The sequence below is a fragment of the Macrotis lagotis genome, chromosome 1 (assembly GCF_037893015.1).
Source record: "Macrotis lagotis isolate mMagLag1 chromosome 1, bilby.v1.9.chrom.fasta, whole genome shotgun sequence".
In the NCBI taxonomy this organism is placed as follows: domain Eukaryota; kingdom Metazoa; phylum Chordata; class Mammalia; order Peramelemorphia; family Peramelidae; genus Macrotis; species Macrotis lagotis.
The window spans coordinates 465,387,154-465,413,493 of NC_133658.1; the positions used below are offsets into that span (position 1 = coordinate 465,387,154).

A 26,340-nucleotide genomic window follows, 5' to 3' on the forward strand; every position below is an offset into this window, starting at 1 on the left:
GTGACTGAGTTGTTAAATGTAGTGGGTTCAATCTCCAAACAGAGGATTAATACCTGAAGGCAGGAGTACTTACAGGAACAAGAGAACTTTGAGATTTTTAAGGTCAATATGTACCCAAATTATAACCCATCTCCAAGGTTCAGGAAAGTCAAGGCTTCACTTCAAGCTTTTAAGATGTCCAGGGACAGGAACTAATTTTTTGTCTTACTATTCACCATTGCCATTCCTAGATGGCTCTACTTATTATGAAGTAGCTCCTCATATTGAGATTCTTTAGAATTAGCTGTAAATTCCTCTCATTGCTTCTAATTCTGTCATCTGGACCTAGAAAAATAAGTTCAATCTTTCTTCTTGTCTTTTTATCTAATTTCCCCCTACCCTGAATCTACTGTATTCTTAATCATTTATAAGTCTATGAAGTAAAATTCAATAATTAAAATTTATTACTTAATACCTTTTTTGCTACTCTTCTATTTTCTCTTTGTGCTGTTATTGTTGATAATATGCATAGCAATAATACCAATTTTCAGGTTTTTTAGAATGTAGATTTTGTTTTTCTTCCAGAGATTACTTCTCATCATTTTTATGCGATCAAGATTGTAATATGTCTCTACTCAAGCTATAAATGAAAATAGGATTGATAATGATCTGAAAAGGGATAATCAACACAAAACTGAACAAATCAAAACTAAAGTTGGTCTTTGGTGATTGGGACATGTCTACATGTGCTTTTTTCATTTGTGCTCTATAGAAGGCATCAACATTTCCAAGCCATCAAGCTATTTGTTTGGCTAATCACCTACTAAAAATTCCAATGGGGGAAAAACTTTCCCATATGAATTCTTTTGCAGGCAAAATTTTACAAAGTTCTCTCCTAGTTTACGTAATCTCTTAATTTCCATGGATCTCCATTTCTTTTCTATAAAATGAGATTGGTTAAATTAGATGACTTTCAAGGTTCCTTCAATTTGTGATCTTATATCCTAAATTATTGCATTATTATTTATATATTATTATTTTCTTACTAGATTATAAACCTATTGAGGGTTAAGTCCAGATTATTTTATCTTCATATCTCCAATGCCATAGTATACAAAATATGATGGTGACTTAAAAAAATGAATTGAATTTAGTATATCCTTCGGCAAATTACATTTTATTTTGAACATGCTCACTAGAATATTTATCAAACTACAATCCTACTGCTTTGTCTGTCCTGATTGCTTTTCAAACAAGAATCATTTCTGTTACTGCATAAATATCCTAAATAATTTCCCACAAATTAATTACTCTCTTTGATTCATGATCAAACATTCCTCCCACAAACTCCAGATTCTGCCAACCCTACACTACTGATAAAAACTGTTCTTTTAAAGGACTTTTGTGACTTGAGAATTCTCCTCGAGGATGATAACTGTGAAAAAATGTCCACAATAATGGTAATTTTCTTTCAAAAAACTTGATTGATTGCTGATTCATTTCTTCTTTTGCTTTACAATTCATCAGAGATTCTGTGATAATATAGTTTATAGGTAACTGGAAATAGTGTGTCTAATCTAGGTGAAATGTAGATTAGAAATCAAACAGCTTTATTTTGTACTTTTTTGAATGTTCTAGGCTGGTAAGGTGTTTCCTCACTTATATAACCTTGGTTTTCTTTATTTTTTCAGAGACTAATGTCTCCTTTCATAGCATTCTTTTTTTTTTTAGTTTTTGCAAGGCAAATGGGGTTAAGTGGCTTGCCCAAGGCCACACAGCTAAGTAATTATTAAGTGTCTGAGACCAGATTTGAACCCAGGTACTCCTGACTCCAAGGCTGGTGCTCTATCCACTGCGCCACCTAGCTGCCCCTTTCATAGCATTCTTAGCTCCATGCAGAACTAATACTATTCATGTTGGTTATTGGGACTGGATAATGGAAAATTCTACAAGAGTTCATATGGTTAACTTTGCTAGAATATCAATTATTGGTTTTCTGGTTTAAGTATTCTATTATTATTATTAGTTCACTCAAAGTTAATTTAGGCACTGAACTTTATTTCACCTGTCTTCCAATCTTGACTCTGTTTAATACTCCAAGTATCACTATCAGTTTCCTTATCTATTAAATGAAAGCATTGGAATTTATGATTTTATGACCTCTAAAGTTCCTTCCAACTCTAGATTTTTGTCATCCTATGATCTCTCAGGTTCCCTGAGTATAAATTCTATTAACTTATTCATATTAAAGGAATTCAGACCAATATAGACAAGAATGAAGGTTTGCCACTTAATTCTTCTGGAGTCATTGTTTACTATAATTATTTTCTGGGTCAAAAATCCCCAGAAAATCTATAAGGGTAGCATCACAAATTCTTAGGCAGTTTATTAAGATAATTTGCTGAAGGTTGGGATGGTCATCAAGAGTTGCTTATGGCAGCCTTTTCCCTAGGACATCTGGAGTGAGAGAGTAGGAGCATCAGGGCAAACCGAGGCAGCAGTGACCATGGGATTGCAATCCTACTGCAGTTCCACATGCAGGACCTAGATGAGGATAAAGAGATTGACCTGGAAGTCATCAGCAAGGATGCCTCCCTAATGAACATGAACTCTTTTTAGTTCTTTGATGCCAGCATCCCCTTTATCCATGATAAACAAATGCATGTTTGAAGATGGACTTGACAGACTTTTTCATTACAGTTGATGATCCTGAAAGCCACATAACAACAATTGAAACTTTTATCACTTACAGAGTTACAACTAAGACATCTCAGGAGTAAATTTGACTTTAGTGAATTTGAAGTTCAAAGATGTTATCAAGTTTCCCTTTGATTAAAGGGAAAACTTGAAGAAACACATCCCACCCTCATTATTCCTCATTTGTCAGAAAAATTCAAATGAAAGGCATGGTGAAATAGTTTAATGATGACTTCATTGAGACTGAAAGAAAGTCACTGAATAAATTCTTCAATAGAATTGCTGATCACCTAACTTTAACTTTTAATGAAGACTTCAAAGTTTTTCTTAGTTACTGAAACTTTTTCATGCAAGAAATAAGATCCTGGGATGCTTAGTAGGATGAGGCAGAGGGTCAGAGCTGTGGAGTCCTCAGAGAGAGGAGTTAACAATGGCCCAGATGAGTCCAATGACATGAATGATTATTTGGGAACATTTAACCAGGAGATATAAACTTAATAGACAAAATATCTCATGTAATTTATAAGGAAGAAGAAAAAAAAGTATTTTGAGGAAATGAAGGAATATAGATCAATCTGCTCCTGTGGTCAGCATCTGAAGAGGATGATCTGGTTGACTCCCGGAAAGCTGTGGTCAGTTGCACTGACAAGTGTTGCAAGGCTGCTGAAAGACCAATATTTATCTTTCCAAGACATTGCTTAAAGTTGTACATAAATATGTTTTTACAGTGTAATATTAATAGCAAGTTTGCCTGAGTTTGCCTTTTATTTTAGTACTAAAAATAATACAGAAACAAAAAATAATTATGGAAGAATAATGTCTCTCTACTAGGAATTCTTATCAAGAGTCTGTGACTATTACTTTATTTCTGTTAAATTTTGACATCTAGCTTTCAATGCAATTGATTTCCTTTATAACATCATATATTTTGTGCATTTAGAAACTGTTATTCAATTAAAGGAATTAATGAAAAAATGCCTTGGAAGAGAGCTTAGCCATAACAGATCTAAAATTATAGTATAAAACAGGATTGTCCAAAATGCAGCCTGCCAGTCACGTGTGGTCCACATTGCAGTTCTATGCAGCCCACCTATGGGTTTACTAAATGCTTTGATAAAGGAAGGTGAGATATCGCAGAGCTCTCACTATATTGTCTATTGTTTCAATACAACATTTAAAAGTAAGGTTGGACAGCCTGTTATTAAGTATCAATCAAAACTGTTTGGTATTGGTTAAGAAATAGAGTGGTAGATCAGTGCAATAGAGTACAAAAGAAACAGTAGCAAATGATTTGAAATCTACTGTTTGATAAAGCAAAAGACTCAAGCGTCTGGATAAGAACTCACTGACAAAAACTGCCAAGAAAAATGAAAGATAGTATGGCAGAAACTAGAATAAACTAACATCTTGCACCCTATATCAAGATAAGGTCAAAATGAGTACAGGATTTATACATAAAAGGTGATATCATAAGCCAATTAGGAGAACAAGGAATAGTTTATCTGTCAAATCTATGGAAAGAGGAGAAGTTTATGATCAAACAAGAGATAGCGAACATTATGAAATGCAAAATGAATAATTTTGTTTAAATTAAATTTAAAAGGTTTTGCACAAATAAAACCAATGCAACCAAGATTAAAAGAAATGCAGAAAGTTGGAAAATAATTTTTATAGTTAGCATTTCTGCTTAAGGACTCTTTCTAAAATACATAGAGAACTTAGTCAAATTTATATTAATACAAGCCATTTCCCATTTGATAAATGGTCAAAGTTATATAAAAATGCTCTAAATTATTATTGATTAGAGAAATGCAAATTAAATCCACTCTGAGGTACCACCTCTCATCTATTAGATTGGTCAATAAGACAAAAAAGAAAAATTATCAGTGTTATAGGGGATGTAGGAAAACTTAGACACTATTGGACTATTGGAGGAGTTGTAAATTGATCTGATCATTCTGGAGAACGATTTGGAACTACATCCAAAGAACAATAAAATTGTGCATACCCTTTGATCCAGCAATACTACTACTAGGTGTAGATTCCAAAGAGATCATGAAAAAGGAGAAAAGACCCTCATGTACAAGTATATTCATTGCAGCTCTTTTTGTGGTGGCAAAGGATTGGAAATTGAGGAAGTACCTATTAATAGGGGAATGACTGAACAACTTGTGGTATATAAATGTGATGGTATACTATTGTTCTGTAAGAAATCATGAAGGACGTAATTTCAGAAAAGCCTGGAAAGACTTTTATGACCTGGATTTATACTGAGTGAAGTGAACATAACCAGAAGACCATTGTACACATTAACAGCAACATTATATAATGATTAACTATGATAGACTTAGGTCTTCTCATCAATACAATGATCAAAGACAATTCTAAGGGACATGTGATGGAAAATACCATCCATATCCAGAGTAAAAAAAATATGGATTCAGAATGCAGACCAAAATATACTAATTTCAAATTTTAAAATTTGTTTTATGCTTTACTTTTTTTCCCTTTTCATGGGTTCTTTTTCCTTTTTGTTCTAATTCTTCTTCACAAAATTACTAATATGGAGATATGTTTAACATAGTTATGCATATATAACCCATGTCAGATTACTCACTGACAAGGAGGAAGAGGGAGGGTAGGGAAGGAAAAAGATGTGGAATTCAAAATCTAACCAAAAATGAATGTTGGGGTGACTAGGTGGCCCAGTGGATAGAGCACCAGCCCTGGAGTCAGGAATACCTGAGTTCAAATGCCGCCTGAGACACTTAATAATTACCTAGCCGTGTTGCCTTGGGCAAACCACTTAACCCCATTTACCTTGCAAAAAAATCTAAAAAAAAATGAATGTTGAAAAAAACCTTTACATTTAGTTGAATAATTAAAAAAAAATTTAGTTCAACAATAAAAAGATAGGATAAGGCACTGGCCCTGGAGTCAGGAGTACCTGGGTTAATATCCAGTCTCAGCTTAATAATTACCTAGCTGTGTGGCCTTGGGCAAGCCACTTAACCCCATTTGCCTTGCAAAAAAATAAAAATAAAAAGATAGTTTCTGGGCAGCTAGGTAGTGAAGTGAATAGAGCACCAGCCCTGGAGTCAGGAGTACCTGAGTTCAAATCTGCCCTCAGACACTTAATAATTACCTAGCTGTGTGGCCTTGGGAAAGCCACTTAACTCCATTTGTCTTGCAAAGAAACCTAAAAAAAAAAAAGATAGTTTGCCACCTGATCTTCAAAGACAAGTACAAGTATATGCTATTTAACTTAATCAAGAAGAATCAACAGTCAAATTATTAATAATTTGGAAAATAAAGGTTCCATTATGGTTATTATTACTTTTTTGAAGTCTCAAGTTCTTTATTTTCATAAACTTTCAGTGACGTACTACCTCTCAGTAAAAAAAAATGAAGTTACACACCATAAAAGTTCATCCTTAATCATATACAATTTTATTAAGAAAATTATGTTACAATTCTATGAGTTTGACCTTTTACCCCCTCTTTCTATATATGTATTTTGATTGTCATGTTTTATTTAGTTAACTGACATTTTGACCAGCAAGTTCAATGCTTTCTGTCATTCATGAAAGTTTATGTAATTTACCCTTAACTCTCAAGTTTATTGAACCTTGGACAGCTGACTCATGCATAATCATTATAAGAGAAAATCAGTAAAAGAAAGAAAACCAAAAGTTAGAGTTATTTAGCAAGACTTCTTTCTCTATAATCTATCACATCAACTTCTCCCAAAACTTTTGAGCTTCCTTTTGATAGCTTCCTCCATTACCATATTAGAAGGTAACCTCCTAGAAGGTAGGGACTGTCTTTTTGTTTTCATTTGTGTTCCCAGAGCTTATCACAGCACCTGATATATAATAAGCAGTTAATAAATGCTTCTTGACTTTGGCAAAATAACAAATTTTCTGTACTAAACTCATGGATCCATCCATCCCAGTACTTCACTTGGAGTGCCACCAAGGATAACATTTTCCCCAGTGACTGTAAATTTTAAAAAGTTAGCTGTTCATCTTCCAAAAAATTTCCTAATTCCTCTTAGTTGTGAATCTGTCATCCGTGAATTAGTCTAGAGAGGCTCAATGTACACATTAGTCCTAATTTCTTAGACACATGACCCCAGTTCAGTTTCATTATCTAAAATTGTAATAATAATTTTCTTCCCTACAAAATATTCTGGTTTTTTAATTTTAACATGATCCCCTTTTACCCTTTGAGAATTCTAACAGTTTTCTCTCTTCTAGGGACTCTAAAATTTAGTGACATTGATTTTCTTTCTTTGCCCAAAATATTTCATCCCAAATCTATGCTTTTGCATAAACTATCTCCAGTGCCTGGAATGCCTTCCTTCCTCATATCTATCTTCTACCTTCCTTAGCTTTCTGATAGTCTTGGCTAAAACTCCACCTTCTCCAAGAAACTTTTCTATGTACTGCCTTGCTGTTCATTTCTTCCTTCTGAGATTCTCTCCATTTTATCCTGCACTATATATATATATATATATATATATATATATATATATATATATATATATGTATATATATATATATACATATATATATATATATACATATTATATATATATTTGTTTACTGTTGTCTCCTCCATTCGATTGAAAGATTTGAAAGGAAGGTAAATTTTATTTTAAAATTCATATCTACATCATTGCACACAGTCCCTAACATATCATAGAGACTTAATAAATACTAGTTGACATGACTAGTTGACTTGTGTGACTCTTATGAGATAAGAAATTTTTAAAAAACACTCTGTAATCCATGAAGTACTAAGGAAGTACAAGATACTATTATGTAGAAAATATAGAAATCATTTATATTTTGCACTTTAAGTATCAAGGCCTCCAAGATTATTTTTTCTTTTCTTATAAATTATTATGAACTTAATATCACCAATGAATATGAAAATTGACAAATACATATAATGACATAAAGGGGACTGGATATTAAATTGTGGATTAGCCATTATACAGTCTGTATTTTTTTAATTAAACATTGCCCTTCTTATTTATTTTTGAAAGTTTCATAGCAATCTTTATTTGTTAAAAATATTATCAGTCTCCCTTCAAATTACTCCTATAATCCTAAAATGTTTCATAAATAAAAAGGTTTCCAAATTCAAGTAATTTCCCATTGGTAGAAGCCCAAAGTTATGGAATGTCATTTTAGGGGGAAAAATTCATTATAAATGATCTTGAGGCATGATCTTGGAAGCCATTCCTCACTCTTAAGGCAATAATATGTTTGCACTCAAATCACAATATAACCTTCTGTTCGATTCATCAAACATTTTTTAGATTTGTATCCAACTCTTTGCTTAGACTGTGCTCCATGATGGAAATAAATTATCTCATTTCTTGGAAACTCTAGCTCTTTCCAAAATTCATTTGGAGTTTTTAATTTACTTCAAATAGGTATCTCAATACCATTTGACTCCCACACTTTACTTCATAGACTCTCAAGCACTAAGCTAACTTCTTTTTTACTGGTTAGTTCTTCAGTCCTACTACCTAATAGATGCCTTGCATCTATTTCTTTTACACACACACACACACACACACACACACACACAGAAACACAAACACAAACACAAACACACAAGATAAGAACCTCTGCCATGGAATGAATGTCTCATAAAGATTGCTCTGCATGAGGCTTTCAGTGATTGGAGAATTCAGAGTGGAAAAATGTCTAGAGCACCCACATTAATGAATTAAAGCCAAATTTTAGGAGCACAAAATAATCATGACAACTGTTAATGAAATGTTTCAAAAACAAATGCATTCAAATCAGAGGGAAAGCAGTTCTTAAAGATGCATATAGAATCCACTCATATACTGACTTTTTAGTTTGTAACTCATTACAAACTTATAGTCAAATTTACAATGAATAAGCATCAATTTGCTCAAGATGAGAAAAGCAGTATTAACAGCTTAACACTGGTATTTAAAAGGTTATGATGATTGAAATATAATAATAGGAGCTAATGTGATAATTATTGGGTTGTACTTTGTACTATAATTGTCCTATGGCTTAAAAATGAGACTGGCCTATCTGTGGCTGATTTCATATATTTGTACAAGAGGTTAGTGGCATAAATTCTGTACAAGCAAAGAATTGAAAAGATTTGTGTGTGTGTGTGTGTGTGTGTGTGTGTGAGAGAGAGAGAGAGAGAGAGAGAGAGAGAGAGAGAGAGAGAAAGTGACATAGACCCTTTTGACAATCTGGTAAAGCTCATCTCTTCACATAATAAATTTTATAAACATAAAGTAAAGCACATAAAATGACAAAGGAAATCAATTATATGGAACAATTTTTTTAAAACAAATTTTCAAACCCTAACTTAAAAATCTCAGGATTTAAAGCCCTCTTTATTTTCCTGAGGTTTTCCAAATTCTGCTTTTATTTTATTAATTACAATTTATCTATGAGTCAAAATTTATCACTTCCATGATGGAGTATTATTTGATTAGTAAATCTTTGATAATTTCAACTTGGCTACAAAACAAATGATTGTGCCTATTTGAAAAAGAGGTCAGTAAAGTTTAAGGGGAAAATTTTGTGTTAAACTTTGGGTCTCTAAAGAAGTCAAGTTGAATGGAAAGACAGACTAAAAATTTACTGGAAACTAAATATTCAAATTATAAAGAATGAATGGACCAAACAACAAATCATCGAAATAATAATTTCATCCAAAACAATATCAATAAGAAGACTACATACCAAAACTTTTGGAATATGACCTAAGCAGTTATTAGGGAAATTTTTATATCTCTAAATGCTTACATGAATAAAATAGATAAAGAGGAGATTAATGAATTGGGAAACTAAAAAAAAAACTATAAAAAGGACAAATTAAAAATGCCCAATTAAATATCAAATTAGAAATTCTGGAAATCAAAGGAGAAATTAATAAAATTGAAAGTTGGAAAACTATTGAACTAATAAACAAAACAGTTTGGTTTTATGAAAAAAATTAAAAAGATAAATCTTTGCTTAATTTGATTTAAAAAATCAAACCAAATTATCAGTAACAAAAATTTTTTAAAAAAGGTAAATTCACCACAAATGAGAAAAAAAATTAATGTATTAATTCAGAGCTATTTTGGCCAGCTATAAGTCAATTTGATCATCTATGTGAAATGCATGACTATTTACAAATATATCAATTTCCCAGATTAATAGAAGAGTAAATTAAATACTTGAATTACCCCATTTCAGAAAAAAGAAATTGAAGAAGCCTAAGAAAATATTTCCAGGGTCAGATGGATTCACAAGTGAATTTTACCAAACATTTAAAAAGTAATTAATTCTAATTCTACGTAAACTATTTGGAAAAATAGGTGAAGAAGGAGTTCTGCCAAATTCTTTCTATGATACCAGTATGGAGCTGATACCCAAACCAGGAAGAGTCAAAACAGAGAACAAAATTATAGACCAATTTCCCTAATAAATTTTGATGCAAAATTTTTAAATAAAATATTAGCAAAGTGATTACAGTAAGTTATCACTTGTATAACACACTATGATCAAGTAGGATTTGTACCTGAAATGCAGGGATGGTTCAATATTAGGAAAAACAACATAATTGAACATATCAATAGCAAAACTAACAGCTTTCATATGATTATTTCAATAGTGTGAAAAAAATTATTGATGAAACATAGCACCTATTCCTATTAAAAAACACTAGAAAGCAAAGGAATAAATGGAGTTTTCTTTAACATAAGCCATCAACAAGCATTATATGCAATGAAAATAAACTAGAAGCATTCCTATTGTGATCAGAGGTGAAATATACCCATTATCACTACTATTATTCAATATTGTATTAGAAATGTTAATTCTACCAGTGAGAAAAAGAAATTGAAGGAATAAGATTAGACAATGAAGAAACAAAACTCCCACTCTTTGCAGATGATAGGATGGCATTCTTAAAGAATCTTAGAAATTCAACTAAAAAACTTCTTGAAACTATTAGTGTCTTTAGCAAAGTTTCAGGATATAAAGTAAACTCACATGAATCATCAGCACTTTCATATATATATATATATATATATATATATATATATATATATATACATATATATATAGCCAACAAAGCCCATCAGCAAAAGAGAAATTCCATTTTTTTGTCTTCTGTTCTCAAAGAAGGCCACAACATCAGGGAACTGATGTCATGACAAGTACATAAACTGTATTTGAGTGAGGGGATGCTGTGCTAAGTCACCAACCTCACTTTCTCTTCCAGAGTCCTCTGGATCCAGTGACCAGATATGAATCAGAATGACTGGAGAAGACCCTGGATGCTAGGCAATCAGAGTTAAATAATTTGACTAAAATCACATAGCTAATAGATGTCAAGTTTCTGAGGTCAGATTCAAATTCTTGTCCTGACTCCAAAGCCAGTACTCTATTCCTCTATCCCATTTAGTTGCCCTCCCTAATTGGTAAATGGTCTAGGAATATGCATAGGCAGTTCTCAAGTAATGACCCTCTCCCCAAAAAGTAAATAAATTTACACTGGATAAGCATCAATCTGCTCAAGATGGGAAAGCAGTATTAACAGCTTAACATCCGTATTTAAAAGGTTATGACGATTAAAATATAATAATAGGAGGTAATGTGATAATTACTGGGATGTACTTTGTGCTATAATTGTCTCATGGCCTAATGAGATTGACCTATCTGTGGCTGATTTCATACATTTGTACAGAGGTTAATGACATAAATGCTATAGAAGCAAACAATTTAAAATATTCATTTTGACAGCCTCTAGAATAAGTACTAGAGAAACTAATATAAATTCTCTCTCTCTCTCTACTCTCAGAAAATAAAGATAGTTGTGAACCAGAGGTTTATGCCAAAACAAGACCAGACCCCTTAAAGGCAAAATTAAATAACTGATCCTCTTATCTAAAAAAAAATGAATACTAATTATTAAGTGTTGATTAGGCTAACATAATCAGTAAAAGGAAAAACAAATGATTCCTTTTTTTACCCTATGTAAAAACTAATATATTTTCTAATGATGGTTTTATCTTACAAGAAGAAAGGAAAGAGGGGGGGAAGGAAGGAAGGAAGGAAGGAAGGAAGGAAGGAAGGAAGGAAGGAAGGAAGGAAGGAAGGAAGGAAGGAAGGAAGGAAGGAAGGAAGGAAGGAATGTTGGAAGGAAGGAAGGGAGGGAGGGAGGGAGGGAGGGAGAGAAGAAGAAGAAAGGGAGGAATAAGTAAAAAAGAATTGAGAAAATAGAGCAAGGGAGAAAAGGAAAGGCAAAGGAGGAAAAGCAAGATAAGAGAAACCAAGACAAGGGAAGGAAATTTTCTGTGGTATCTAAAAATCAATAGCACACAAATCCGGATATAGTTTACTATTTTTTGATAGGATGATCCCCATATAATATTCTCTCTTGGAAGATAGTATTTATAAATTTGTATTTAATCCTCACAACATTGTTTGAATGTAAAACTAGGACTTCATCATCTTACTTTAATTAATTAATGAAGTATGAAGAAAGAAAAGCAACTGGCAAAAATTTAGACATTATTCAGATCGATCCTATTTATCCCAGTGAAAGAAGTGAAAGGAGTGAAAAGAGTGAAAGAAATCTCCCACTGTATACAGCTCTTAGTTGCTCTGAGATTTTTTTTCCAAGTTTCCTAAGAAAATACAACTTATAGTGCTTCTGCTTATCCCTGGGCATTCATGCTGTGAGGTGTCAGGATTATTATTTAGTAAATTGCTGCAATATGACCTGTTTGCAGAGTTATAAGCAATATTTTCATCTTCTTGACTTTGCTAATGATTTAATAACAGGTACATTTTGAAGAATGTTACTTGCCTCTGTCTCCTCATGCCCAATTTCTACAACCTTGAAAGTGTTGTGAGAAAATTAAAACAAACACAAAAAAACTACACTTTCTCCCATTTCCTTTTATGGACCTCTCCAGAAACACTGCCATAGTATTACTTTGGAAGGAATCTTAGAAGTCATTTAAGCCTACTCCTTCAATATACCAATTTGTAAAATAATAATCAGAGAAGACAAGTTACTTACTTATGGTCACTCAAATACTAAGTTACCAATCCAGGTTGTTCATATGCCAAATGCATTTTATGGAGACCATTTTATGGAGAACTTACACAAAGCAAGCACCCACAGAGTGGTCAGAAAGAACAATACAAGGATATTCTCTTTCTTAAGAGTTGATTAAGTAGAATTGATGTAACTCAAAAGGAATGCAAGATGGGCAGATTTAAAGAATCCATCCCAAATATTCACATGCCCTATTTCTGGCCAACCAGTGGTAAAGCATTCTGAGCTCATCTTGGTCTGATCAACCACAGTCAAACACATTTAACTTGACATAGTGATGTCATTTTAGTTCTCTCTGATAACAAAGGATAACAACCACCAGCAAAATCAGATGCTGTAAACTTTTTATCACAAATACTTAGCTCTATCCTTAATGTTCTACTATAATGGTAATACCATAGTAGTAGTAGTAGTAGTAGTAGTAGTAGTGGTAGTCAAAAGTTACACCATCAAGACACAGATTTCCATACCTAATATAATAGAATGCATGTCATACTGAACTTGGAGTCAGGAAGACTTTATTTCATATCCCACTTGAGGTACTTCTAAGCTGTGTGACCATGGCAACCTCTCTTCCAGTTTTTCCATCAGTAAAATGAGAATAATTAATGCCAACAGAATTATTGTGAGGACTAAATGAGACATTGTATATGAGGCTCTTCACAACCCTTGAAGTGTCATATTAATGGCAACTGTTATTATAACCAACTGAAAAAAATTGAAGTACATGTCCAAAACAGAATGTGCCTATTTTCTGAGCACCAACCTGATTAAGTTCAAAGAGTCAGAAAAAGGTGGTATCTGACACAGTGCATTTGGAAAGGTATGCAAATTTACAAAAGTGTTAAGGTATGGAGGAGCTGCTATTGGTTAAGATGGCAAAACAATGATAGAATCATCTTTAGACATATTGATGTAAACTTCATTTATTCAACATATTAATTGCAATTATAGTGGGGAAAAAAATCACCTAAGGATATAATGAAATAAAAATTGATTCCCTGAGAAGACTTCCCACCACTTAGGAACTAAATTTCAAAGCTCCTCAGCTTGTCACTCAAAACTCTCTAATCATCTTCCACCTAAGTTTGTAACCTTATGAAGCCACCATTCCCCTTTCTTTGTTCTCCCTTTCCTCCCGCCTGACAAATTTGTCTTGCTTTACCCCACCTGAATGCTATTATTTAAGGGGCACCCCAAGATATTTTTTCCATCTGCTGAAATTCTTCCAGTCCACAAACTATTATAATCTAATTTGTATTATATGTTTTTTTGAAAAAATTTCATACTAAATTACATGCATACACACACACAGGCAGTAATGAAAAGAAAACAGAATTTATGGTATCACATTTGTATATTTGGAGTGATAAGCCCTGATTTCCAGCCCCACTTCTTCAACTTACCTCTTTGATATTGGCCAAATTATCTAACATCTCTGGGCCTCAATTTCTGAATCTAATAAATAAAGTGGTTGAAATAGATGAGTTCTCAAGTCTCCAAAAGAACCCTAGATTTATTCCACTTTGTTTTCTATGGTTTGAACATGTTAAGTACTTTAAAAATTTGAAGAATTTTAGAACCAAATTGAAAAGGGAACTAGAATTCATATATGTGAGCATTATTTGGATAATAGTTTCATTATTAGTTCCTTTCTGAGATTCATTACATTTAAATAGATCATCATGATCTTTATCCACACTTCTGTCCTTTCTATTTGAGGAAGAGTCTAGAATGCAGCCTAGTATGCAGAACTCATACTTAACAATAATATATAACTTAGGCATCAAATTTCATGAATTGGTTATCAGTTATTGTAAAATTTTCAATTATTAGCTTTAACATATAATGAAGTTACCCCCTGTAGTCAATCAACATTTAAGTGTGTGTGTGTATATGTGTGTGTGTGTGTGCATCTGTGTGTGTTGATGTTGATTAGCCTGTTTAACATGGATACCTCTACAAAAGCATATTATTTATTTCTTCAATACTTCACATTAGAAAAATAAAAAGAATGATTTAAAACACTCCCTTACTAGACGATTGAATCTTCTAGCTTAACCTTCACTCGTACTTTCTTATTTTTGAATATTCTCTCTTAGTCACCATAATGCTAAAATGAAAAATTCTTCCCTGTAATTTGTACATCTTGTCTTTCTATCTTCTGTCACTTGCTTTAAGTCATAAAATCATAAAACTGGAAGAGACTTTTGGGGATCATCTAATCCAATGAAATAACTAGGTGCCTGGAGTCAGGAAGAATTGAATTCAAATATAGCTTCAGACACTTAGTGGCCATGTGAACCTGGTTAAGTCACTCAACCTCAGTCTGATTTAGTTTCCTCAACTATAAAATGGACATAATAATGATAGCATCTTCCTTCTAAATTTGTCAAAAGTAATCAGTGTCATTTGAAAAGTATTTAGCACAACAATTATTGTTGTTTCCTAGTTTTTTCAGTTATATCTGATGCTTCTTAACTCTGGGGTTTTTTGGCAAAGATATTAGAGAGGTTTACCATTTCTTTCTCCACTTCATTTTTAGATGAGGAAACTGAGGCAAACAGACATTAGCACTGAGTACTTGATAAATACTTGTTTCCTTCCTGCAAGTGGTTCTTAATATGAAGTTTGTGAATTTATTTTTTAGTATTTTAATAACTGTATTTCAGTGTAATTGCATTCCTTTGCTAGCCTATAAACTTTTGTTTTATGAATAGCAATATTCTGAGAAGAGATCTACAGGCTTCACTAGATTGCCAAAAGGGTTGATGAAAACAAGTGTTACTTCTGACATCCAAGTCCAGTCTTGATAATAGTATTTCTGCTCTGCTGACCAAACCATGCCTCACAGTTCACTCCCCCCCCCCCCAATCTAAATCTGTATTATCCTAAATTTAGTTTTGGGGAAACTTATATGAAATATCTTTCCTGATTTTTTATTATGAATACAATTAAGTCATTTCTTGTACTTTTTTTAGGGAATTGATAGTGGCAGAATCTGTAGTTTTCTTTCTTCAAGAGACAACATATTTGCATTGATGGGTGCAATTGCATAGTACTGTAAATTTGTGCTACAGTTTTAAGAATGATATGAAGATGTTTAGAAAGAATGAGCCAAATATAAAGGCACCAACAAGGAAAAGAGTTGTTGAAATAGATCTCTTGTGACATTTTTTCCTATATAATCTTTGAGTATCTCAAAATAGTAGTAACTCTTTTGAAATGGGTATGCTTTCTAATGATGCGGTCACATGATCCATTGTTAAATGAACAATGATAATCATGTTTGTAGTGGGGAGAGAATCAATATTATCTGGTAAATTACCTTCTCTGAGAATGAATATATCCAGCCTGTACTATAAGGATTCACAGGTAACAGTTGGTCTGTCATAAGATACAAACTCAAATACTATTGTGATCCAGGACACTAGTAGAATTGATTAGACACAAGTTACCCCATGTCACACACACACACACACACACACACACACACACACACACATACACCCACACACATGCACCCACACAACCAACCACAAATGCCATTCAGAACTATAGCAATAACAGAAGTCATGGTAAATATGTGAGAGAATTTGTGCTACATTTCTGCCCCAAGAATTTTAATCTAGGATTAGTTGAAGGATCTTTAGATAAATGAGAATAAAACCAGTTTTTAGGATGTCACAGAGGGCTACTGAGACCCCAAAGAATGTCCTTGCCGACTGCTTTTTATGTCTTTGTCAGCAGCTTTTGTTTACTTTATTTTCCTGAACTCTTTTTGATCACCTTGGGATCTGCTTCAAACTGACAGTCTTAGAATGGGTTCTTAGGAAAAATGACTATTTGTGTACTTGGACTCTGAGTGATTCATGATAGGGTCTTTCCAGGATGGTGGGACAACCTCTGCTAATATTCAGTAGTAGAATTCCAATTTGGGGCAAGAACAAGTGGGCCTACATGGCTGGAAAGTAGGATGCATGCAGAATAGTAATGTTAAATTATTCTAGAAATATATTATTTTTGTTTAGTCATTTCAGTTGTGTTCCAATTTTTTGTTACTCTGGGTTTTCTTGGCAAAGATGCTGGAATGGTTTGCCATTGCTTTCTCCAGCTCATTTTACAGATGAAGAAACTGAAGCAAAGAGGGTTAAGTGACTTGCCCAAGACCAAATTTGAACTCAGAACTTCCTGATACATGGCTATATGCTATATACTATTCACCTAACTATCCCATTCTAGAAATATTAGATAGAGCCATATTGAGAAGGGGGCTAAGAGGTAAATAGAAAAATTTTTATTTTATCCTAAAGGCAAAAGGGCACTAGTGAATTTGTGTAGAGTAACAAAAAATAAATGAATGAAAGTGAAGGTGAGACTCATTTCAAGGTTGTAAACCCATGTGACTAAAAGGATTGTGATTCCCTTGACCCAACAGATGTCAATTGACTATGAGATATTCAGGAGGAGATATCTAAGTGGCAATTAGTGAAGTAAGACTATAACTCAGGAGAAACATGAGAACTATATATCAAGATTTAGGAATTATCTGCATAGGAATTATCATTGAAAATAAGGGAGCTGAGGAAAAACTAAGAGAAAGAATACAATAATAGAAGAGATGCTAGTCTAGGACAAAATTCTGGTATAACCATATTTTATATAGGAAATCTAGAAGAGAAATATGATTTGAAAACACAATGAAAAAAGAGTAACCAGGAAGAGGAAAACAGTCAAAAATACCTGATGATGCAGAAAAATGAGAAAGGACTTCAGTTGGAAAAAAAAAAGATTATCAGCTAAGTGGTCACTAGCATTCTTGGATAAAAAAGTTTTAGTGGAGTAGTGAAATCACCAACTAGATGAGTAGGAGCTAAAATGAGAGTAAATGGTTAAGAAGAAGAGGTAATAACCATAACAACTTTATCTATGAGATTGACAATGAAAGGTAGAAAAGATTTCAGACAAGAGTTTAAGGGAATGACATGATGGTGAAGTAAAGATTTTTTTAACATGGAGATTTGGACATTTTGAAGGCAATGAGGTGGGAGCCAGAGGATAAAGAGAGATTGAAGATTAATTGAGTCAAAGAGCAAGTTACCAGAGGAGATAGAAGGGACTGCAATCAGATACATACAAACAGAAGAAATCTTATAAAAAAGGACCACTACTTCCTCCAAAATGATAATGAAGGTATCTGAGGCATAAAACTAGGGAGAAATTATAGTTCATAAATGTTGACATTAGTTTTCCTGATGAAGAATTATTTGAATAAGTTCTTTGCTGAAAGGGGTGGAGGATGGTCTATTGTACATAGCTTGGAGAGAGAAAAGGAGGTGTGGAATAGTCTTTGTGAGGAATATGAAATAGGATTAGGAAAAAGAAAAAGAGATTGTTATGCAACAGAGAACCTAGTCGAGAATCCATAATAAATTTGTTATAGACCCAATCAGCTGCAAAGAAGAGTAAAGTAAGTAAATTATTCAACTATATTTAGAGATTTCTAAGGAAACAGTATAAAGTCAGTACAGAAGGGATAGTTTGAGAAAGATGGGGAAGTGGAAACAACTGGAGAATGTGGTGATGATGAAGAGTGGGAAGAGGGGAAAAATAGAAAATAATGGTCTGATAGATAATTCAACTTTCTGAATTATAGGTTAGCTATATCCTTGTGTGACTAAAGTCAAGTGAAGGTTCTGGTCTTAAGAGGTGAAGAAATCAAAAATTTTGGAAGCCAAGGTGTTTTAAGAAGACATCAGGATGTATATTCAAGTTCTCAAGCACATGAAAAAGAAGGAGGAAAGAAAAATTGTGAGACGAGTACTAATTCCTTGAGAAGGAAAAATGACTGTGCAATAGAGGTTAACATCAAAGATGAGGGTGTTAAGAGAAGGAATCAATAGAACAGTCCATAGTAGCTGTTTGGAGCAAGTTTATCTCATAAGATATTAGAAAAGAGAAGAAATAAAAAAGAAAGCTGAATTTCACAACTAGAGAAGGTGGCTAAGAATGCACTATCTCTCTTGATGAACTTCAGATGATTCTTCTGAATTTCATTGTAATATGACTTAAAACACATTTTAAATAGTTACCTATTTCATTATTTTTTCTGGAATTCTGTAATCTGTATATTTTTCTGTAAGCAATATATTAAATAAGGATGTCTTTTTATAATTAAAGAACACATTTTAAAAATGAAAGTCTTTCATTAAGAAATTTCTCTTTTAGTGGGGCAGCTAGGTGGTGCAGTGGATAAAGCACCAGCCCTAGAATCAGGAGTACCTGGGTTCACATCTGGTCTCAGACATTTAATAATTACTAGCTGTGTTGCCTTGGGCAAGCCACTTAACCCCATTTGCCTTGCAAAAACCTAAAAAAAAAACAAACAAAAAAGAAATTTCTCTTTTAGATTATGAGCTCCTGGATTTGTGTTCAGGAATCCAGTGTGACCAATGTTCACGATGTCCAATGATTGTGTCCACTTACAATTCTTTAAATAGTAAATAAATAGTAAATAAATAAATGCACGCACACATAATTCATATAAATAAATATATATATATATATATAGAGAGAGAGAGAGAGAGAGAGAGAGAGAGCTGTGTGTGTGTGTGTGTGTGTGTGTGTGTGTGTGTGTATCTTAGCGTGGTCTGAAAACCAGGAAGATGTCTCAGCATCTCATATAAACTCTCTCTCTGATATATATATATATATATATATATATATATATATATATATAGGTAGAGATATATATCTAGATAAATAGATGGATGGTTAGATGCATAGATCTCAATTTATATACAAGATAAAAAAAGATAATTAACAGAGGGAAAGACTAGAATTTAGAAGGGCTGAGGAAGGTTTTCAGTAGAACATAGATTTTTAATTTGGAATTTAAAAAAGTCAGGGAGGTGAGTAGCAGTGAGAATGAGGAAGAGTGTTCCAGACCTGGGAGATACCCTGAGAAAATGAGAGGAGTTGAGAGGCAGAGTATCTTGTTCATGGAACATGCAAGCCAGTATTGCTTTATCAAAAAATGTATGTGGAACAGTAAGGTTTTGAGAAGGCTAAAAATGGTAGGATGCTATTAAGTTGTATAGGGTTCTGAATGACAAATAGAGCATTTTGTATTTGCTCCTGAGGCAATGAGAAGCCACTGGAGTTTTTTAGTAGGAAGCATGAGAAGTGTGTGACATGAATAGACTTGCATTTGAAGAAAACCATTTTAGTAGCTAAATGGAGAATGAATTGGAGTGGAGAGAGACTTGAGGCAGGCAAACCCATCAGTAGGCTTTTTGCAGTATTCAAGGTCTGAGGTGCATTTTGTATCACTTCCCTGTTATATCACTTATTAAAATAATTCCTTGCTGTGCCAATATTACATTTTCCCTTGATTGTTTTCATTTGAAAATGCCAAAGAAATGAAAGTGTGGACCTGAATAGAGGCAGAGATTTATAGTAAATGGAGTGAGAGTGGTCTCAAAATATATGAAAGAAAGGCATTTTTTAATGTAAAGAGAGTGCTTTAAATGTTTTTCTCTTTCTACCAATGGAAATATATTCTTTTTCTCACTTTCACAGAGGAGTCTATGTGAAGGTTTTCCAAAAAATCAAAGTGGAAGTGTATCCAACAAATGGGTTATTTTTTCAGCTTGATGAGCTTTGATGCTGGGAGAAGATAAATAGAAGGAAGCAAATTTGTCCATGAAGATATCAAGTAGGAGGCATCCATCAAATTTTCATACTTATTGACTAAAATTTCAAGGGAAAAATTAGTGGTCCTACTCCCCCAATCATCTGCTTTAAACATCTAAGGTCAATCCAGCTATTGAAGAAGCAGAGAGAGTTTGCTTGGCTTGCTGGCTATGCAAGGAGGAGATGATTTCTCCTTTTCCTAAGATTTTTATTTTTTTAAGTAAAGAATACATGTTATATACATGTGTGTGTGTGTGTGTGTGTGTGTGTGTGTGTGATTGAATGTTCCTCGGGACCATATGGAAAAGAGTTGAAAATCTAAAGGGAATAGAGGCTAAAGTCATGGGGGGGGAGGGATTTTGCAAGGCAATGGGGTTAAGTGGCTTGCCTAAGGTCACAAAGCTAGGTAATTATTAAGTGTCTGAGGTCGGATTTGAACTCAGTTCCTCCTGACTCCAGAGCCTGCTCTAGTTGCCCTGAGGCTAAAGTCATTTAATAACTGGTGAATTATTGGAAATATTCATATCCTTAGATTAGAGACCAGGGAAAGGGGGAAAAGGGGGAAAGGTTTACAGCGAGTAGAGTTCAAATTGGAATGGATATTACTTCGGTGTCTAAAAAAAAAACTTCAGGGGCAGCTAGGTAGCCCAGTGGATAGAGCACAGGCCCTAGAGTCAGGAGTACCTGAGTTCAAATCCGACCTCAGACACTTAATAATCACCTAGCCGTGTGGCCTTGGGCAAGCCACTTAACCCCATTGCCTTGCAAAAATTAAAACAAGCAAACAAACAAAAACCACAACTTCATAAACTGGTAGGACAGCTTGGTAACTCATTGGATATCATTCTGGGTCTGGTGTCAGGAAGATATAAGTTCAAATTCTGCCTCAGATCCTTACTAGTTGTATGACCCTGGGCAAGTCACTTAATCCTGTTTGTCTTAGTTTCCTCATCTGTAAAATGAATTGAAGAAGGAAATGGCAAACTATTCCATTATCTTTGCCAAGAAAACCCTGAATGGGGGACACCAAGAGTTAGACCCAAGTAAGTGACTGAACAACAACAACAACAAAAAAAAAAACCTAATAGCCCAGGTCTTGAAGCTCCATCTGATGATTTATACAGCTATTTTCAGTGTTTTATTCTCCCCCTAATCCTCAGCCCCATCCCAGGGAGTTCATAATGCATTTCTCCTAGATCATGGACACAATTCATATTGAAAAAATGCTTCTATTTGTAAGTGATGTAACATGTTATGGATTATCTTTATCCATTTACTTAGTATTTTGTTTTCCTCAATTACATGTCAAACTATTTTTAACATTTGTTCTTAAAACTTTTGAGTTCTAAATTCTCTCCCTTCCTCCTTCCCCACCCAGCCCCTCACTAAGATGTTTTATTATTCAAAACTAAAGTATGCATTATCAAGTGTTGTCTTTCACAACAGACCCTGTGAGGAAAGCAACAAAAGTTTTATTGCACTTTATACATGAGAAAACTGAGACTTCAAAGTTGTTTAGTGACTTTGGTAAAGTCACAAAACTATTTTGTCAGATAGAATATGAACCCTAGTTTTATCAGATCCAAAAACAGACCTGTTGCTGCTACACCATGGGATTTGTTCACAATTCTTTGGTCAGAATTATTCAGTAGAGGTATTTAGTAATGGATGGTCTGCCTGATAAATAGTCTCAAATGAGTATTTTAAATAGATAATTCCATTAATCACACTAGAATCCTATAGGTAATCTCTGTGAAGATTTGAGTCTAGATAAAAAATAGTAAGGCAAAATACAGCATAGTCCAAGAAAGGCAGCCTTCAGGGAGATCAAAGGAAACACCCTCCATAGATAAGACAGAGACCTCTTCCATGAATAATTACAAAATCCAGTCTTATTAACTCCCACTTGCTCTTGCCTATTGAGTTGCAGTTAGATTGCTTTTATCCAGATTTCTATCTGTGTTAGACACCAGGAAAGCAATAATTAAGAACTAGCTAGATGAGTCTTCAAAAGTCTGATCAAGGGAACTATTTGAGCCAACAACTTTTGTGAGTCAGGGTACATGAAAGAATGGTAAAAATGGGTTAATTACTTAAGTAGCAAGGTAGTGAACAGAGAAATAAAACTTAATTATGGAAAATTTTGAACAGATAAGATCATGAGAAGGATAAAAATAGGAACAGAGGATACTGCTGATGATGAGATCAAGGATGCAAGTGGGAAAGCAAGAAAAAGAATTAGGTATGACTATGAAAGCCCAGATAAGAGAACAGGAGGATTAATTATTAACATTTCCCAGAAAAGCTGTCAAAGTGTAGGCAACTGTAAGAGTTTAAGGAGTTAGCAAACTAAAAGCAAAAGGAGAGGTTGAATTTACAGGATAATAGAAAAGAAGATAGGAAATAAAGAGTGAGATATTTCATGAAGAATAGAAGCTTAAATGATAGGGGGAGGGTGGGGAGAGAAAGATTTTGAAGAAGGTTTAAAAGTGGCTAGTAAACTCTCTTGCTTCAGATCAATGAACATAATTCTTTTAAAGGAGCTGCAAAGTACTTACTAAATTAATTGACTATGTATTCTTTCATTCAAAAACATATTTCATTAAATACCTAATATGTCTGGAACACTGGGGATAAAATAATCAAAACTGAGGCAATCATAGACCTCAAGAAATTTGCATGCTCTACTGAGGGGAAATAATATAGATCAAATAAGAAAACCTATATAAAGTAATTGGGAAGGGAGAGTACTAACAACTATGGATTCTGAAAAGACCCATAGGCATTATCTTTAAGCTGAGGATTGGAGGGAGCTAGGAATTCCAATAAAGAGAGATAAGGAAAGAAAGAAAATTGCTAGTATGGGTGTTGGTGAGAGGGTTTAAAAATGGGAGATGAAATATATCTGGAATGGACAAATGGAACAGCTTAGTTGGAATGTATGTTTTGTTTAAAAAAATATTTAAACTCCTTACCAGAAATTTTTTTTTTAGGATTTTTTGCAAGGCAAATGGGGTTAAGTGGATTGCCCAAGGCCACACAGCTAGGTAATTATTAAGTGTCTGAAACTGGATTTGAACCCAGGTACTACTGACTCCTGACTCCAAGGTCGGTGCTTTATCCACTACGCCACCTACCTGTACCCCCCCTCCCCGGAACTTTTGATCCCTGAATAGCCAAAAGCAGATGAGGACTAGTTTTGTGTAAAAGCTGTTCTCACTCCTTCTAGCTAATTGAGTCTTAGAGGGTGGCCACTGAACAAGCATCAGTGGCTTGCTAGTGGCTTCCTGTAACTACAGGAGAAAGCACTTCTACCCCAAACTGAATATAATTTTGTCTGCTTCCCTGACTCATTTAAAGAATTAGCTTCCTAGGGGCAGCTAGGTGGTGCAGGGGATAGAGCACTGGCCCTGGAGTCAGGAGTACTTGAGTTCAAAACTGGCCTCAGACCTAGCTGTGTGGCCTTGGGCAAGCCACTTAACCCCATTACCTTGCAAAAAATAAAAAAAGTCCAGAATGCCATTCCTTTAGGAGCAGCTAGGTGTCATAGTGGATAAAACACCGGCCCTGGAGTCAGAAGTACCTGGGTTGAAATCCAGTTTCAGACACTTAATAATTACCTAGCTGTGTGGCCTTGAGCAATCCACTTAACCCCATTTGCCTTGCAAAAGCCTAAAAATAAAAAATAAAAAAGAATTAGCTTCCTGACAACTTATGACAAATGAATACTATAGAGTAATATTGTTCTGTCGTTAAAATTCATGAGCAGTCAGACTTCAGAAAAGCCTAGAAAGATTTGAATGAACTGAGGCTGAATGAAGTGAACAGAACCAAAAAAATATTGTACACATTAACAACAATATTACGAGATGATTAACCATGATGGATGTAGCTCCTCTCAGCAGTTCAGTGATCAAGGACAACCCTGAGAGACCTGTTTTGGAAAATACCTCCTAAATCCAGAGGAAAAAACTGGATTCTGAATGCAGAGCAAAGCATACAAACTATGTTCATTTTTTAAAAAGTTCTTTTATGGTTTTTTCTTTCTTTCTCGTAGTTCTTTTTTCCCCCTTAGTTCTAATTCCTCTTTCACAATATGACTAATAGGGAAACATATTAAACATGGGCATCCTAAAGGTGAAAAAAATGAATTAGCTTCCTGGACAGAATTATGAAGTTTTCTTGACTGCTGATTCTACTAGACCTGAAGAATTTATATCTTCTTCTCTTCATCCTCATCCCCTACATGATCAAACTGCCATTTGTCTGGCAAATAGATCCTGCTTACCCTCAATAATTTTCTACTCTCTCTAAACTTTAACTTTCTATGTGTGATTTTCTAATGGATTTTGTCTCCAGATGAGTTTCATGAGATGTTTGTTACTCTAGCAATCAGGGAAGAACAAAAGGAAACCCATAGCTCTAGACTTAAAGATGGACCTATAGTGAAAATATCCAACTTGCTCAGTCTAGAAACTCAAAATGAAGCTTTAATGTGAAACAAATTAGAAGTGAAAGACTTTAAATGTCAAATAGTTGAGAGTCAAATGGTTGGAAATAGCCATGTCAGAAGTGATTTAATAAAGTCATGGATAAGAGCTATTAAAAAAAAAACCCTAAAATCCAACAATTCTAGATACCTTATTTTAGACATGAGGAAACTGAAGCCTAAGGAGATTAAATCACTTACCCTGAGTTTACCCTGTCACACAGACAGCAGAATAATTATTTAAGCCAGGATTTAAACCTAATTATTCTAAATTTGGGTAGTTAGGTAGTAGAGTGGATGGATAGAATGTCAGTCCTGGAGTCAGGAAAAGAGTATATATATATATATATATATATATCTGACCTCAGATACTTACTAACTGTATGACCCTGGGCAAGTCACTTAACACTATTTACCTCAATCTTTCATTTGTAAAATGAGCTGGAAAAAGAAATGGCAAACCACTTCAGTATTTTTAACAAGAAAATCCCTTACAAAGAATAAGATACAATTGCTAGGACTGGGCAAGCTCAGTAGATCAAGTTCTCTTGCTATTATATCACAATTCTCAGGGAATTCAAAAGTACTTACCATCAAAAAAAATGTTCTGAGGACTACAAATCTGAAGAGAATTGTTGAACATGGAAATAAAACCAGAAAATCACAAGATGCAATGTTATTTTTTTGATGATTTGTCTGAGTGATTTTTAAAAATTAATTAGGTAAATAGAAAATTATATTTTGTTACTGAGAAACTAGAACTTTATTTCTCCTGGGTTTCAGAGTGGAAACTGGCAGTATTTGAGCCTTTATGCTTCTAAAATGATTCCAAGAGTAGAAAAATTAAATCACCTCAGAAAGAAGATCATTGAGGGCAGAAAAATAATCCTTTAATTATAGCAAGAATAAATATGACAATGATTTATCTTCTACTCGGGTCAGCCTCCTATCTCATCAGTTTGTGGCAGCACTATAGCAAGCATACTGAGAAGAAAAAAGACTTCCTTCTGTTTCTCTCCTTGATTTTGCTTTTAAGGAGAGAATTCTGCCCCCATATTTCCCTGGGTCAGTTTTCTTTTCAGCCATTGGAATGTAAGCTTCATTAGAATAGCCAAAAGCAGATGAGGACTAATTTTGTGTAAAAGCTGTTCCCACTCCTTCTAGCTAATCTATAAGAATTGTGCAATGAAATTTTATGTAGACGTGCTCCCCATATGTCAAGGGAGGAAGGAGCACTTAAAGAGAATGTCAGCCCCTGCAAGAAATATAAATAGAATGAAAATGCATTCTTCATAATGTTTGAAAGTGGACTTGAAACTGTTTCAATTATATAGTAATGCATGTTGCTTTGA

General features: G+C 33.9%; 1 long non-coding RNA gene and 1 pseudogene across 1 annotated transcript in view; both read left to right on the forward strand.

Moving 5' to 3' along the window:
• The window catches only part of LOC141506657 (uncharacterized), a 103,770-nt gene that overhangs the window by 47,893 nt on the left and 29,537 nt on the right, over nucleotides 1–26,340 (forward strand). The gene's annotated exons all lie outside the window — the stretch shown is intronic.
• Nucleotides 2,025–5,582, forward strand: LOC141519585 (sorting nexin-7 pseudogene; annotated as a pseudogene).